This window comes from Coenobita brevimanus, chromosome 60 (assembly GCF_032717465.1).
Source record: "Coenobita brevimanus isolate Jiangsu-jjx chromosome 60, ASM3271746v2, whole genome shotgun sequence".
NCBI lineage: Eukaryota > Metazoa > Arthropoda > Malacostraca > Decapoda > Coenobitidae > Coenobita > Coenobita brevimanus.
This window is the reverse complement of record NC_137013.1, coordinates 7380222-7398979: the sequence shown is the minus strand read 5'-3', so window position 1 is coordinate 7398979 and position 18758 is coordinate 7380222. Positions and strand designations below refer to the sequence as shown.

The window sequence follows — 18758 nt, the reverse complement described above, 5'->3', positions numbered from 1 at the left end:
TTCGTTCTGGGACAAAATACATCACACTATTTTCTTTTGCGGGGAGGAAAAGAAGCAAACTGTAGCCTCTTCCAATGTCCGTAGTTCTTCCTGCAAAAACAAATTTAAGTCAGAACAGGGAATCTATATGAGGGACTGAGACCCTACAAAACACAAGCATATTTTTTAGGTCTGGTGGTCTAGTGGGTTAAGGCGCTCCAACCTAGTGAGGCTAAAGAGTTTACATCAGAGGACAAGTAGGAATGTATTGCTAATATAATGCCACTCATGAACGAGCGAATGGTCATGCTTACTTTAAATGACTGGACTTAGTAGCTCGACCCAGGGCCCATACGTTCCTGATGGGATAATATAAGGACTGCATGAAAGACAGAGACAGACAAACAGACAAACAGACAGAAAGAACGAAAAAGAAAGGTAGTAGTTTGACAGATAAAGAGGTAAATGGATGGATGGATGGATGGATGGACAAAATAATGCTTCACAGTAACTCATTATATCATGACAGCGCAGTAAGGACGCAAAAATATATATCAAAATATCGGACATTAAAAACTGAACTTTTAATGGTTCACTCGGAAGCATTATTGTTACAGGCTGGTCATCGTGCAGCGGGTTTTATATGTAAATTATACGGGATAAATTCTAAACGTTTTTTCAGGGGATTCAAAACACCCTACGATTTTCCGATGGGATTTATAGGCCATCAGATTTGTTTTCAGAGGATTTAAAAAAAACTCCAATTTCTTGCTGAGAGTTTTTAAAAGACCCGATTTTGTTTTCAGAGGATTTAAGAGCTTCTGATTCTTCTCAGTGAGGATTTATAATGCCTGATTTTGTTTTCTGGGGATTTAATAGCCACTTTCCGAGAGGATTTAAAATCCATAATTTTCTTTTCGAGAATTTAAAATGCTACGATTTTTTTCTGCGGGGATATTAAAGACTAATTCTGTTTTCTGTGGATTTATAGGATTCCGATATCTTTCTGAGAGGATTTAAATGACCTAATTATATTCTCAGAGGAATTACAAGCCTATTATTTCGTTTTGATAGGACAGAAAAGAGTTTATAATGTTTTACTAGGATTAAATGACCCTCCTATTTCGTTTTTAAGGAATTTGTAGAACTTCCACTCCTTTTATTTTTCACAAGCAGGATTTCTCATAGACTGACTATAATCTGTTAGGAGCAATAATTTTATATAAAGGTAGACACCGTTGTTATAAAGGACTTTAGGATATCAGTTTTTTTTTTTTATGCAAGGAATAAGGAACCAAAGGCCAGGGCCCTGCAAATTGCTTCCTTCAAGAAAAAACAAAAACATGATAACAGAGAGACAATTTCAAGATCCATTCACTTCACCTACAGACTTAAATTCCACAGATAATATGAAAATGTTATTCTGGTAATTTTCTTATTTTCTTTATTGTGCTCTCTACCCACCTTTTGTCTCTGTCCCCTCCATCTGTAACCACTGTTTGTGTCAGTTTATCTATATCCCTTTACTTCTTTCTCTTTTCTTCTCATCCTGCCCTCCATTTTCCTTTCCTTCTGTCTCCCTCGACCCTGCCTTCCATTTCCCTCAGTCTCCCTCGACCTGCCAACCATCGTCCGTGATAAGATAGATGAGCCACAGTTCCAGCCATGAAGACTCCCAAATACGTCTTATTTACTTTTGTCTTTTATTCCTACCGGGTTTAATAGTCTGATCTTTCACTTTGTCTCTTGTGTATCCTTCTCTTCGTCTCCTGTCTGTCTCTCATCGTCTCCCTTGTGCTTGTCTCTCTTCGTCTCCTGTCTGCCTGCCTCTCTTCGTCTCCCTTCTACTTGTCTCTCTTCGTCTCCTGTCTGTCTGTCTTCGTCTCCTGTCAGTCAGTCTGTCTGTCTCTCTTAGTTTCCAGTCTATCTGTCTCTCTTCGTCCCCTGTCTATCTCTCATCGCTTCCTGTCCACCCGTATTTCTTTCTCTCAGTCTCTCGTCCATCGTTCCTGATAAGACAGATGAGCAGCCATTGCCATTTATGATAAGTTGTAGCCAAAATGGAGTCCTTTATCATCCCACCATTCGTCCTGCCACGCCATCTCGCGCTGGGAAAAGGATCTCTGCCCCATTTGATTCCTGCCGTGGGTTGTGCAGCGTCAGGTTTATTTTCTCCCGACTACCGTCAAACTGTTTTACCATAGAAGAGACGTGGTAGGTGGAGGCGCCAATCATTCACTTACTTGTTGTAGTGCTCCCTGCTTCTCCCTTCACCTTTCTATGTCTGCCCTCCTCTTCCTGCATCACTCTTTCCTTCCTGTCATTTTTTAGTACTCTTTTTTCCACTTCAGGTGGCTGTACACAGTCTGAGTGACAAGCCTAATGGTTTCCTGTAACCCAGGAAGCCATTTACAACTCTGGGTGGTAACCATGTATCAAAAAAAGGGGGTGGAGTGGAGCTACTATGGTGCCCCTGCTAACTGGGTCGAGAAACGCAAGTGCGGCATCCATCCACAAACCTAACCTCCACACTTTTCCCCGCCGTCAACCACAAGGGAACATTGGTTCCTTTCATAGATCAGCCATGCAGGGAGGTTGTTTGCTTGCGATTCATGGATCTACACTGCCAAACAGACTGGGGCTGATCAGCAACAACAACAACTTTAAAAGAGAAGTCAGTACTGCAGAAGATTTTTTAAAAGGCCGATTTTCATTGAGATAATTTTTTTTGTTAGGGACATGATGATAATGATGATGACGACGACGACGACAATGATGATAATAATAATGATGATGGTGATGATGAAAATAGTTTACGAATTGTCAGCTCTTTTCTCCTGCTTTTGTATGTATCTGATTCAGGGCTTAGAACAGACAGTCCGCTCCCACAGACCCAGCAGTCGCATGTCAACACTTGGGCACTAATGGCCACTGTCCATTATGAATACCTGCTCGGGGCGGTATTCCTATAACATGTTGGTGGGTATTGTGGAAAATCAATAAAGTCTGTTGGCCTTCAGTTCATCAGATTGTTCCCTTCCACGGCCTGCAATCGAACTCGCGTCCTGTCGTGGTTGTCATCACGGGGTCAGGTTATTGGTTCATTACTCTGGTTGTCCTGCAGAGACCCTGAACAATAGCAGGAGAGGGACACTAGAGACAAGGGCAGCAGGGATGGGGAGGCGGGAGGGAATGGGAGAATGGGCGGGGGCAATATTTGGAGAGATGGAGAGAGACGATATATTAGGAGAGAAAATGGGAGGTAAAAACACTTCGGGGAATAAACGAAGAAGGCTTAACTATATGTCTATCGACCACACGAGACACATTTAGGCAAACCATCAATTTCACTAAGACCCAACTTACCCTACAATACGACCTGAAACAGTCAACATTTTATCCAGGTCCCTAATTGCACTACTGGGTGAACAGGGACAAAGGGGAGAGAAATTGTGACGTAACAGTTTGACCAGACGAAGGATCGAACTCGGCTTCTTCCATCTGACGGCTGGATGGAAAGATATAAAGTACAATGGAAGGATTAGGGGGAGAGCAAGATTCTGGATAGAAAGAAATAATAATTATGTTTGGGGAGGAGAGGCCCTTCTTGTCAGGTAAATATGGTTAACAGCGAATCATCCCATCATATACCACGTCATTCCAATTTGCTCCATTTCACACGTGCCTCTCACTCTCCGGGATAATCAGACTTATATGATTAAGAATCTTTTCCTCACTATCCTTCTACATGCTTCTGGGCCTCCCCATTCATTTCGTTCCCTTCACTTCTGATTTGCATATTATCTTCATCAGTCTCTCGTCAGCCATTCTTTCCATACGCCAACACCACTTTAACTCACCCTCCTCTGCCCTTCTCAGCACGCTACGCCCTCGCTGTTTCCTCATCTCTCTTAGAGTTTCATTTTTCACCCTCTTCAACAACCTCACCTCATTTATACAGTGGACCTAGACGTCCATCCTTCACAGTCACGTAACACACTTAACACTTCACAGTCATATAGCACAGTCGGCACCACTATGCCTTCGTACATATCAATCTTCTAAGAGACTGATCTTTCCTTCCACATATTTCTCGGTTACACTAGCATTTCGGCCTCCTTTCCTGTCATGTGCTGTATTTCAAGTAAGTAAGTTCCATCCGTTGCTTGTTGGCCCTCGCCCCCTCCTTCATAAATACTTAAAACACATCTTCAGTTCCTCTACATCTTCCCTATTTACACTTACTTTTATGTCGTTTGCCGTCTCACTACGACATATCCCACCCTTTCCCTTTCTCGCATTTGCTGGCACACACACACACACACACACACACACACACACACACACACACACACACACACACACACACGAGAATACTGGTATATGTTACAGACAGAATGTGCAGTTAATAATTTCGCCAAATGACAAGTCAGTTTATGAAAAAATGAAAAATTAAAATTAGATTGCGTTAACCAGGTCAGGTGTGAGTAAGGGTATGGGTCCATTTTGATGTTGCAGGGGTAAACCAGCTCTGCTGTCGGGCCCTGCTGTGGATGTATCTGGTTGCACTGCGCAGTTGATCCTCGTGCGGTGTGGTGCGGTGAGGATCTGTCCCTTCTCACTTTGGGGCTAAGATACGAGCAAATATGTGTGCATGTGGATGAGTATATTGGGTGTGTGTCGTCCTGTCTCAGCTACCTCTCTTTTATGGGGGAATGCAGCCTAGGTATATAGATAGATAGATAAATATATAGAAAATTTAGGCTGAACACAAATTAGGTTCGGATAATCTAGGTTAAGTTTAGGTTAGGTTAGGTTGGAAAGGTTTAGCTAATTAAGACTTAGATTTAGTTAATTTACCTTAACCATACCCATAATTAGTCATAATTAACGCACCTAAAACTAATTAACCTTAATCAAACATAACCTAATTAACATAACATAACCAAACCAAACCTAAACTCAACCCAGTTTAACCTCATTTCACGAACTGGCTAGCCATTTAATCAAGCTTGTTCTAATGCTGTCCACAACAAGAAGGCCTACAAAAGGTATTAGAGCCAACCCACTCCAAATCTCATCTCTCTTATGTTTCTGCCCGGGATCGTGCTGTCTGTTCTTCGTTCTGCTGAAAATAATATCATCCATACTACATACTCTGAACTCTCCAACTCAAATTCTTCCCGCTCTTTCTGGCATCTTACCAAAAATCTTTCTATCAGCTTTACCTCATCATCCTTCCCATCTCTTTTCCACTCTGATGGCTCTGTATCTATTTCCTCAGCTAACAAAGCAGAACTCTTCGCACAGTCTCTCTTCTCCAATTTCACCTTAGTTGATTCCAGTGCTGTTCCTCCAGCACTTCTCCCCACTGGTTTCATCATGGCTGACATTAATTTTTTTTCAATTGGTGTATTTTCTGCCGTCATTGGCCTTAGTCTAACAAGGCATATGGGCCTGATTGGTTCCCTCCTGTTGTTCTCAAGACCTGTGCTTCTGTGTTTACACCCTGCCTAGGTAAACTTTTTCGCCTTAGTCTATCAACTTGCACCTTTCCTTCTTACTGGAAGTTTACTCTCAATCAGCCTGTCCCAAAGGAGGGTGACCATTCCCAACCCTCTAACTGTCGCCCAATTGCTGTAACATCTTGTGCCTCAAAAGTTTTCGAGTCTATTCTTAACAAAAAAATTTTAAAGCATTTTTCCTATCACAACCTTCTTTCTGATCGTCAGTATGGGTTCCGCCAGGGGCGCTCCACTGGCAATCTTCTCACATACCTTTCAGACTCCTGGTCATTCTCATTTCGGGACTTTGGCAAAAGCTTTTCCATTGCACTGGACATCTCAAAGGCTTTCAATCGAGTCTGGCAGAAATCTTTAATTTTCAAACTTCCCTCTTTTGGTTTCTATCCTTCCATCTGTGCCTTCATCTCTAGCGTCCTTTCTGGGCGTTCTATTGCGCTGTTGTAGACGGCCACCATTCCTCCCCTAGAACTATCAATAGTGGTGTTCCCCAGGGTTCTGTTCTATCACCAACTCTCTTCCTTTTACTCATCAACGACCTTCTAAGCTGTGCATCTAACCCTATCCACTTGCGCTGATGACACCACACTTCACCTTTCCATTCGCTTCCCACAGCATCCATCTCAGAAAGATACTTAACAGACTAGTGATGAGGCTGTGGCACACCTAATGTCTGACTTGGTTCATACCTCTAATATGGGTAAAAGTAAAGCTCAGTTCTTACATCTATCAACCCGCAAAATTTTCCTCAGCAGTATCTTCTAATTTATAACAATATCCAACTCAATCCTGCATCATCTTTAAACAACTTGGGGTTCTATTCTTTAGGGATCTATCTTCGAATGATCATATTACTTCTTTTGTTAAATCTGCTTCCAGGATATTGTGCTAAGCCGACTCCGTGCTTTCTTTACACCCGCGCAGTTGTTGACTTTATATACTGGTTTTATTTGCCCCTGTGTAGTGTACAACTCTCACGTATGGGGAGGCTCCCCTCGTACAGCTCTTCTTAACAAGGTGGAGTCAAAGGCATTTCGTCTCCTCTTCTTCTCTTACTGGTTCCCTTCAACCTCTGTCTCTTTGCCGCACTGTTGCCTCTTTATATCTTTTCTATCGCTACTTCAATGGTCACTGCTCCTCTGAATTGTCTGTTCGCATCTCTCCACCACTAAGACAGGCGTATAGCACCCGTCTAGCAACAAACTCTTATCCCTTTTCTGTCCAACTCTCTAATGCAAGAGTTAACCGTTACTCCCAGTTCTCCGTGTATGCAACAGATCAACTTTGGAGTTGTCTTCGTCCATCTGTATTTCCTGCTGTCTATGACCTCCAGTCTTTCAAACACAGTGTGTCCAGGCATCTCGAAATGGACAGATCTTGAATTTGGCTCTCTACTATCTTTTTTTTTTTTTCCTTGGAGGGAACAATTTTACGGGCTCCTGGGCTTTGGTTCCTTCTTCCAGGCTTTAAAAAAAAAAAAAAAAGTCCAAAACATGGAAAGGGTACACGACCATCCTGCATTCATTGATGGCATTACATGATTAAGAAGCCTCCAATCACTTCACAAGAATAACACGCCTACAAAGTAATCACTATGACTGGTACGCTCTAAGCACATTACATGAATCTTCAAGGACACATGACCTACCTTTTCACAGCTCAACTAGAAGCAAAGTCCACAACGCATCAATTTACCTGGTGCCTTCCTCTCCCTGCCTGCCTCCCTGTCCGCCTGTCCTGTCCGCCATGCTCTGAGCTACGACTGTCATGAACAAGGAAGAGAATCACAGATCCTCAGGTGCCGGCATGAAAGCGGTCAGGATCGTATGCTAATTGGCTTGAAAGATTTCGTTGCAACTTTTTCTCAGCGATTAATTTAGTTTCATGCACTTTAATATCTACTTATATGTCAGTGATACAAACTGTGCCGATATTAGAACCATTTGAATAACCAACAAGTGAATCACATAAAGACGTAATGGGAGAGGGTGACATGATGGAGAGTCGTTTGTGGCGACCTCTTTCGGGATTAAGGTGTCTGGCTCTAGATAGATAGACAGGGTAAGCAAACTAAATCGCCAAGGAATAAGCACTACGAAGCTTGCTATTGCACCTAGGACACAGCTGAAAGTCTAACGATGAGAAGCCCTGACTTTCCGATCCCAGGGAAGTGAGGGACAAGATCACTAGGAAAATTGGCATACAAGATGGGCCACATAATTATAACGATACCTTTCCACTCCGCCGAGGAATTTCTCTTGTGTTGAGGGGACATTACCACTGTCTCTCCCTGCTTTGGTGCATTTCAAAACCAAAGACCTTACGTCCACTGCCACACCAACGCCCACAACAGCAGAATGATCCGTCTCCACAACACATAGGATACGATAGGTGAGTTTTAAGTGAACCGCTATTTAGGCCACTGATCCACCTGTAGTGTCCCAAGAACATACAGCAGAAAACAGGCTGACTGGAACTGAGCCCCTTCACAACGATGATGTATTCTTCATTTCATTCTTGATAGTAAAAAGATCTTACTCAAGTCAAGGAAGACGTCTTGTAGCGAAATGATTTAAAAAGTGACCCGTCCAGCTCGAAATGTCCATCTTAGGCTGAATAAAATCGTCTGGTTGTAGCAAGAATAATGCACACATACGTAATCATAAAGGGGTTCACGACTAGAGGGGAGGGAGAAGGTGACAAAATTACCTGGGAAATTTTCATTTCCCCAAAAAAACAAAAACCATAACCGCCTTACTTGAAATTAAAGGACGCTTCAAAAGGCTGTCTCGTTTCTCAGGTAGGCTGACCATTGTGAAAAATTACTTTTACCTTTTCTTGCTATACATTACACGAACAAAATCATCGGAGTAAAAATTTCTCGCTCTAACTGGCATGTCTGGCGTTCTTTTATGCTACCCTATTCATGATCGAGGCAGCTCTTGTATTCTGTTCCAGCTGAGGCCAGACGATTTACTGAACTGAAAGTGAGACGTGGGAGGCTGTGTTAATCCTGCCATCATTAAGTCCGCAGTATATAGCAGATTTTTTTTTCCATTAAAGCTTCATTGGCATGTCTACAGGTGGTGTGCTTCTTCCTTCCATACACAGAATAAATATTACGGAAAAATTTAGTGTTTTGAAATACATACTTCGCTTGACCCTCTCATGGTGGGAAAAACACTAGTATAATTTATTCCGTCAGCCAATTTTACTCATATAATACTGAGGGTCGTTTGCATAATCCTGAAATAAAAAAGTGTGATGCAGACCCCGAATTATTTATGCTTTTTGAAGTACGTGATGATGATGGAACATATCTGGCCTTCCATTATGGCTGCTGACTGCGTTCGAATTCAAAAAAAAAAAAAAAAAAAAAAAAAAAATCCACAAATAAAAACGAAAAACAATCACGACAAAATATTACACATGTCCCACATTTTGAGGGACTGACATATTTTTATCGCCTATACTGGGAAAGCTAGAGAGTTATATATATATATATATATATATATATATATATATATATATATATATATATATATATATATATATATATATATATATATATATATATATATATATATATCACTGTTTCTCTTTCTATCGATCTATTTGTCCATGGATTTATTAATCAACGGTATATTTGTCTGTCTGTAATGAGAAGTTTGTGTGGAGCATCACGCACAAACAGTAAGGGACTTCAACAAACTTTAAAACAAATGTTGTTAAGGGCTACTTACAATTTGCTGTAGGAAAAAAATAAATATCAGGAGAAGTCGACCGCGTATCTGCGTCGTGCCAGAATAGCCGTGTGTGCGGAGCATCACGCACAAATGGTACGAGATAAACAGACTCCAAAAGCAAAAGATTTATGCAACAGGTCAACTCTGGAACTGTCTCCCTCTGTCTGTATTTCCTGCTTCCTATGATCTCCAGTCTTTCAAACGCAGTGTGTCCAGGCATCTCGAAATGATCTGATCTTGAATTTGGCTCTCTCTTGTATTTTGTTTTTCTCTTGGAAGGAACAATAATTGCGGGCCCGTGGACTTTGGTTCCTTCCTCCTCGCATTAAAAAAAAAAAAAAAAAGATCCTTCAGGAGTGTGGCACGGAGCAAAAATGGAAAAATCCACTACGTACCTAGGTCAAGCCAGAATAACCGTAAAAATGACAGAGGGGCAGGGCAATACATTACATACAATCCGACTTTCATCTCATTCCATAATCCTAAGTTCGCGTCAGTCCGTCTGCATTGCTAATTCTGAGGGAGCATGACTCAAAAACAGTAAGGGATATCGACAGTCTTCAAAAGCAAAAGTTGTTACTGACTGTTTGGAGTGTGCTTTTGGCCAAAATATTTTAGGAAAAAGTTGAACGCACACTTGTATCGTTCCAGAAGAGCCGAAATATGCCAGACGAGCAGCTCAAAGCAGGATATATATTTTTAGCATGTATATATACTTAAATCTACGGTGCTCTTATAATCCTATTTTCGTGTCTTGAAGCAGCCGTGGCTCAGTGGGTTAGAGCGCTTCGCTCTGACCGAAGGATCGAAGGATCGAATCCACCCAAGGGTCATTGGTAGACATCAGGAAGGGCATCCGGTCATAAAATGCTACACGCTCCAGTCCAAAAGTCCTCTACCCAGAGGCAGCGCCTTAACCCTTCGGGGATAAGTGGCGTAAAACCAAATTATCATTTTTTTTTGTATGTCCGTCCGTCTATCAGTCTGTTTGTAATGTAAACACTGTAGAGCAGCAAACAAAAAAGTAATAGACATCAACATCCTCCAAAAGCAGAATATGCTATGTACCATTTAGTGCGTTTTAAACCCTCACCCCTCAAAAACAAAAAATCCGAAAACCGAATGTCGAATGCGTACCTGTATCAAGCCACCATATCCGCACATATGGCACAGAGGGACAGGCAAATTATAGCAAACATATATTATACACATCTAATTCCATAATCCTATACCCGTATCTGTAATGCGAACTTTATGCAGATCATAAGTAAAAATGGTGGATGATATCAACAAACTTCTCAAGCAAAAGTTCTTACCGTCCCTTTGGTGTGTTCTTTATGCCACAAAATTCCCTAAATTATCCCAGTCTGCCTCCTTGCTGCGACAGGGAAAAAATGCAATTCCCTGAAGGCATAAGATGCGACATTTCAACGCTCCTAATAACAGTAATCCATGACAGAGACAAAGAGAGGCTAAGGTTCTTCTATGTCCAAGTCAAATAAAGCCCATCCCCCCCCCCGGTGTGTGTGTGTGTGTGTGTGTGTGTGTGTGTGTGTGTGGTCCACCCGTAACTCTTCCAACATCTGAGGTAGTCCATTCTGTTATAGTTACAGGTCGTGGTCGTAACTTAGCATAACTAAACTCTCTATCCCATTCTTATGTAAAGCACCTCCATGGGTCTGCCAAAACCTGAATTGTAGGAACCACAAAGTAAATATCAGACCCTACATACCATTACGTCGGTGCTGGAGAGGGGCGCCTTCACGTGATGGCACTGATATGACCGGGAGGTGGAACTGCCTGGCTATGGAAACGTCCCCTCGTCCCCTCTCTAATCCCCAAAAGGAGGATGGTGACTTGGGGAAGAGGACAACTTCGCCCTGCACCCCAGTGGGTTCATCCTCGGTTGAGCTTGAGGTTTTGCATAATTATCTATCTATATATCTGTCTGTGGCCAGACGCCCTAATCCCACGAAGGATGGCCGCAGACAAAAAGCCTCCAAGTCGCTTTGTCACCCACCATTTGACTGCCCTCCCCCCAACTCACTTCCCCCTCCCTCATAGACCTCTCAACTACTACTACTACTACTACTACTACAACTACTACTACTATTACTACTACTACTACTACAACTACTACTACTACTACTACTACTATTATATTATTATACTACTACTTTGACTTTGTTCCTGCTGTTGCTATGATATTGTACAGTACAATAATTCTTTTCTTTCTGCACCAATCTATTTCAGTTAGTTTCCGAGAAGAGGGGCGAGATAAAGCCTTCATTAACCCTTTCACTTCGGGAGGCCTTTCCCATGTTGAATAAAACGGTCTGGAATAAGCTAGAATGAAACACGAAATACGTCGTCGTGGCGAAGGGGTTGATGTTTTTTTTTTTTTTTTTTCCTTTTTCCGTCCCAGAAGGACACAATGTTCTGACATCAAAAGACGCATATTTTCACGAGCTTCACCATTGCAGTCTCGCAATTTTGACACTAAAGCATCCGAGTCACGGCCGAAAAACTGGGCAACTTTCTATCGCATTTTGGCGCGTCTGGTGGAGGATTATTGGTAAAAATGTTGATGTGTGGCGCTATATGTATCCAGAGTTGGTAGGTTGAGGCGGAAACCGTCCAATCATGTGATGTAGCGCTACCTTCAGGAAACAGTACAATGAATGAGAAGAAAAAGGGTGTCTTTTAGCCCAGGAAATATATTTTAATACAAAGACGAAAGAACCCAGGCTAAAAGCCTGTAAAATTGTTCATTACAAGAAGGACGGAATAAAAATAAACCAATTTCAAGAACCATTCATTTCGAGATGCGGGACACACTGCGTGAGAAAGACTGGGGGTCATAGACAGAGGGAAATATAGAGGAAGACAGTTCCAGAGTTCACCTGTTGCATACGACGTTGGGTGGTAATTATATGACCAGCAAATCAATTCCTGCTGGTATAGTGGGCTAAGGCGTTACAAACGATTTGGCTCATAAAGGGTTTAAATCCAAGACGTGACTGGGGTTTATTGCTCATATAGTGCCGTTTGGGGGAGATCGGCTGATCACTCTAGACTTAGTGTCTGAAATGGGTGGCCAAACTTCGGGGACCCCACGACCCTGCTGGGGTAATAAGTGCCATGAGAAGTAAATTACCAAGTACAGAAAAATCGTAAGTGGAGACAGACAGACTGACAGATAGATAGGCAGATAGGTTGACAGACCGACCGACAGATGGATAGAGAGAGAGAAAAAAAAAATCGTCATAGATCGACAGATAGACTGATACATAAACAGACAAAAATGCAAACAGACAGAAAGACAGACACACAGACAAATAAGAAGCTGAAGCGGACGAAAATCTGGGGAAAAGACGTACCGCATTTTGGCGTGGCTGTCGTGAGAATTATTGACAAACAGCTTGTCGTGATGGCTGTTTATAAACGCTGCCAGAAGACGCCTCTGTCAAACCAAGGATCAGGAGCGGAAATGTGAAAGGAAGAAAACGTTCATCATCATCACCGTTATCACCACTGTCATCACCAACATTTTCATTATAATCACTAGCATCATCATCACCATCGTCATTTCCAGTGGTTTTACTATCATCATCATCATCATCATCATCATCATCACAACTGGGCTGGGGAGGGTGGTGGTGAATTTGGTAGCACATACCGCTCGCAGATAAAATAACCAGAAATCTACTTGCCCGAGTGCCAGGGGGTTGTCTCTTCCTATCGGGCTCACAGCTGGGAGTCGGAGGAACATTCGTTACAAGATTGTGACAAAATGATATAACTTTTCCCTGGTCGTGGTGTACTGGTATGCTGCCTGGCTCACACCTGAGAGTCCCGGGTTCGATTCCCGGCATATGGGCTATGTGTTTGATGATTTTTCCTGTGTACAGTACGGGTTTCTCCCTTCAGAATAACCAGAGTTTAATTCTTGGACAGGTTAGACTGCTGGACATAGTTAGCTTCCTCTTGCCCATGTTGCAAGAACCTGGACACTGAGTGTTTTGGGCTGTGTTTTCCAGCGTTCTGACAGGAAAAATTAATCTTTCTGTAATCAACCTTCGTGAAGTCGACAGATATCAGTCTAAGGCTGCCTTCACACTATCCGGTTTTTTGCCGTGGCCGTTCACAGCACGGCGCCGTGACTTGCAGTCGATTGAAGCTTCGTGATTATTTAGGGCTTCACACGGCACGGTCACGGCGAATCTACCGTCACGGCGCAGGATGCACGTACGGCGCCCCACTGGGTCGGTAGGCTGTACTTGTCAGTCTTCATACTACACAGCAGTCTGCCGCGTCTATGCACAGCTAATACTCGTAAATCGACCTGTTAGTAATCGTGTGAAAAACTGCATTGAAGTGACTTATTTTACGTCAGTATGGCAAGTGATGAATTAGACAGATCATCTAATATTTGTCGTTGAGCAGGGCCAGTGTTAAAGGACAATTTTTTTTTTTTTTAATAAATAACAGAACGGAGGAAGGAAAAACAAATGAGTAAACAAAAAATAATCCATACACCAGATTACTGGTGTCCTCTATATCTGTAACAGTTAGACTTGAACAGTTGTGGGTTGAAATTTGAAGGGAAACAACTCTGGGGAAGCGAGTTCCAGAGAGATGCAGTTCGGGGAATGAAAGAATTCTGATAGGCAGAAGTTCTGCAATATGGTTGAGTGACATTCCAGTCATGAGCGCTACCAGATACCCGCGTAGCACGAGGGAAGGCATGGAGAGGTGGCACCATGGGTGCAACTTCGTCTGAGCATTTGCCAAAAAAATATCTGTAAAATAATGCAAGGGAGGCAACATTCCTTCTTACTTGCAGGGGAGGTAGTTTATATATAATGACAGGGTTGTCAATGATTCTAACAGCTTTGTTCTGAATTTTGTCTAGTTGTCTTAATGCAACCTCTCCACAACCATTCCACAAGGGTGAGCAATATTCAAGCTGAGAGCGCACATGACTCTTATAAATTATAGCTAACTGCTCATTTGCGAAGAAGTTACGGACTCTGTACAATAATCCAAGTTTCTCTGAGGCGGTTTTAGCAAGTGATCTGACATGAGAGGTCCAGCTGAGGGCACTGTTAAGTGAGACGCCAAGAATTTCAATACTTTTGGAGATGGGAATATTAGTAGCACTGAAGGTAACGTGCGAATCTGGCAATATCTGTCTATTAGTAAACTGTATATATTTAGTTTTACTAGCATTAAAAGAGACAAGGTTGTTTTGTCCCCATTCACTGATTGTAGATAGATCTTGATTTATGGAGATGGCTCTACTGAGTTGAAAGGTGGAGATATTAGACTTTGTAAATGGATGTCTGAGTGTGAATGAACTATGTAGTGTTGAGTCATCTGCATATGAGTGAATGTGATTGTGGGTGACAGAGAAGAGATCATTAATATGAACCAGAAATAGGGTTGGCGCCAGAACTGATCCCTGCTGCACGCCAGCGTTAATTGAGTGGAAACTGGAATATACATCATTTACTTTTACTCTTATTTTCCTGTCACTAAGATATGAAGAAATCAAAGGAACAAAAGACGTTAGTCCATAGCAAGGGAGTTTGGACAGCAGGGAACGGTGCCATACTCTGTCGAAAGCTTTAGAGATATCGTGAGCTACTGCATGAGTTTCTCCAAAAAGATCAATTGATTGATGGATGGTATGAGTTAAGAGACTGAGTATGTCAATGGTGGATCTTTCGTGGCCCATATTGTCTATCACTAATTAAGTTGTTGGACTCAAGATGTTTAACAATGTGCATATTAATTAAAGTTTCAAATACCTTACCAAGAGAAGATGTGACAGCTATTGGTCTGTAATTGGAGGAGTCAGACGAACTTCCTTTCTTCGGAACTGGGTGGATATTGGCTTCTTTCCATGAATTTGGGAATAGAGAAGTACGTATGCATAGTCTGAATAATTTAGCTAGAACAGAGGCTTCAGGGGAACACTTTTTCAAAACAATTGGCGGAATTCCATCTGCGCCTAGAGCTTTGTTGGTAGGTAAATTGTCCAGGATGGATTTTACGTATCTTGTCTGTATTTTAAGTGGGGCAATTTCGGGAGACTCAAGTTCCAGTCTGAATGATTCGAAAACAGTTTTAAAATTTTTATATCACCTCTTATTAGTTCTTAAAATTGTTGCAAATGTTCCCACTTGTCCCTGTGTTGGTTGATTGGGTTTATCCATTGGACTCGGCACTCTTGCCTTTTTTTTTCTTTCTTTCTTTTTTTTTTTTTTAAGATATAAGACGTAAAGGGTTTTCAGACTCTGCCAGCGATTCATCGATTTCTTGCTGGGTACTCACAGACAGAACTAGAGTAATTTGAAAGGTGTCTAGGCACGGTGCGACCCGTTACCTTCACGGCAGGGAGCAGTGAACGGAGAGAAGCCAGATAGTGTGAAAGCGCCCTAACACATCAGTCATCATAGTCACTTTTATTTACCAGTTATAAACGTAACGGAAAGGCTCAGAAACTGGAACAAGGAGACACAAAAAATTGAAACCTTGTAAAAGGTAAGAAACAAAAAATAAAGAAGCAAAGATAAGGAGTAAAGTAACAAAAATTCACATCTGACAAATACTTTCTCAATGCTTTTTCAATTCAGACTCATCAACCGCGTCCCGTCTCTCTCTCTCTCTCTCTCTCTCTCTCTCTCTCTCTCTCTCTCTCTCTCTCTCTAATAGAACAAAAAGTAAACAAATTCGTAAGAGCATTTCTGGCGTCTGGGCGTCTCAGAGGACCGTCATACAATGCTTTTTGCTCTTCTGCTTCTTTCTGTCACTTTCATCTGCCTCTGTCTTTTCGCCTGAGTTACTTTTCCTCCTCTCTCAGCACTGACGGTGTTTTCATCTCACACTGGCTGGCTGGCTGACTCCCTGTTATAGTTTATCTTGTAGCTCTTACATTTGTGTTTCTTTGCTCTCTCTCTCTCTCTCTCTCTCTCTCTCTCTCTCTCTCTCTCTCTCTCTCTCTCTCTCTCTCTCTCTCTCTCTCTTTACACACACGCATTCACTCACACACGCCCCCTCCACACACACAATGTCCTTTCAACACAACACCAAGGTTACACACACACACACACACACACACACACACACACACACACATACTGTCCTTTCAGCACAACACAAAAGCTGCGTAGCACACACCAGAGGAAATAATGTTTCTGAGAGAGAGAGAGAGAGAGAGAGAGAGAGAATCTCATTAAATATCATTTACCTCCAGACGATTTTACTCTGAATACTGGTTGCCTCTGGTAGTGAAAGGGTTAGAAAGTATTCATGAGCCCCTTCGGATCGATGACACCTTAGAGAACGGGCCATCAGGCCGATTTTCAAATTCAGATATTCATCACACTAGTTGTGCAACAGTTCCAATTTCCATGACCCTTTTTCAGAACTATGGCAATTTTGTTTTCCTTTTCCTTGAAAAGAAAAGTGTCATATATAAATAGCTAGATACATTGCCACTGCCGCCAATAAATATATCAATGCTTCATTGATAAACTTGGCTCAGATCTATTTATTTTCTTCTACAAACTGGAATATAATTGAATATTGCAAGACTTGCTATTAACAGCAGCGACTCAGTGTATTGAATTTTTTATCACTTACTCTGTGGGTATTCAAACATATCTTTGTTTTCTCTCTGCGAAAGCTATATTACTGTATATTATATATATATATATATATATATATATATATATATATATATATATATATATATATTCTCTCTGCGAAAGATATATATATATATATATATATATATATATATAACACGTTGAGTACACCGCTTCCCGTCCGATCAGCGAAGTTAAGCAACGTTGGGTCTGGTTAGTACTTGGATGGGTGACCGCCTGGGAACACCAGATGCTGTTGGCATCCCTACGTGTCAAGTGGGGTTGGTGGAGGATTAGTGCCCCTCCCTGTAAAACAATTAACTCTAAGCCCTTGGCCACCCCGTTTGGGATACATGGCGTCTGGCAATGAATGAATGAATATATATACTGTATAGACACCGGTTCCCGTCCGATCAGCGAAGTTAAGCAACGTTGGGTCTGGTTAGTACTTGGATGGGTGACCGCCTGGGAACACCAGATGCTGTTGGCATCCCTACGTGTCAAGTGGGGTTGGTGGAGGATTAGTGCCCCTCCCTGTAAAACAATTAACTCTAAGCCCTTGGCCACCCCGTTTGGGATACATGGCGTCTGGCAATGAATGAATGAATATATATACTATATAGATAGATAGATAGATATAGATAAATAGATAGATAGCAGGGGCGCCAATCATCCACTGAGTGTAGCGATACTCAATTCCAGGATAACTCTACATTGAGTGACAAGCAAAATGATATCCTGTAAACCAGGAAATCATTTAATACGCTGAGTGGTTACCTTATAACCAATGAACACGTGTTCCCTGCGTGTAAACAAGTGGGTTGGCGGAGGGTTAGTGCCCCTCCCCGGAAAACAACTAACTAAAAAGACAAACAAAATGCCTCGCACCAGGACAGACCAACAGGTGACGACCAAGAACGTGGTACGGATTTCAACATGGAATATAAGGGATACGAATGATGAGGTGAAAGAGAGAGATTGTCCAGGTGCTTGAGGGTGCAAAAGTGTACATATGTGGATTGACCGAGACTAAATGGTGAGGTGAGAGTGTGAGAGAGTGGAAGTATGGATGGGGTATATGTGCAGGAGTAGGTAAGAAGGAGAGGGCGAAGGAGGGTGTATGTACTGTTGTGTGCAAGAGATGGAACGAGAATATATGAGAGTATGGATCAGTTGGTTCAAGAATTGTGTACGATTGAAAGTTGGATTACAAACGTGGACGATTTTTCGTGAATATGCACCAACAGAAGACGTGCTAGCAGAGTGAAAGAAGAGTTCTAGGCAAATGTGGAAGCATGCATAGATAAATTTGAGAGGAGTGAGAGAGTGTTCTTGATTGGAGACATGAATGGAAGAGTAGGGAATGTGAAGGTGGATGGAGTAGTTGGTGAGCAGGGTGTGCCTGTAAAGTGGATGAGAATGGCAGTGCTCTAGTGAACATTTGTGAGGGGAGGTGCAGGAAGAGGGTTGGTGATAGGCAATACCCTCTTTAGGCACATTATGATCCACAGGTATACTGTACGTGGAGTGTGATGAGAAGGGTGGGTGGTGAACTGAATAAGTGGAAGGCGATGATTGATTATGTGTATGTGGATGACAGAATGAGAAGGTATGTGATGGATGCAAGAGCATACAGATGTTGGAGGCGTGGACCCTCAGACCACCACTTAATGGCGGTGAAAGTCAAGGTACAAATGCGATGGATGAATAGAAGGAGAGAATGGGAGAAGAAAGTAGTCCATACAAAGAAAGTAGAAAAGTTGTAACAGGAGGGAAAATATTCGCAGAGGAAATTTGTGCAGCATGTGAGGTGGTGTGTGGGGTGAAGAGAAGGTAGAAGGGGGTGCAAGGAATAG

At 42.2% G+C, this 18758-nt stretch overlaps 1 pseudogene; it reads left to right on the top strand.

Moving 5' to 3' along the window:
• Nucleotides 1-17045: 17045 nt before the first annotated feature.
• LOC145403445 (5S ribosomal RNA) lies at nt 17046-17164 on the top strand (annotated as a pseudogene).
• The last annotated feature ends 1594 nt before the right edge of the window (nt 17165-18758 follow it).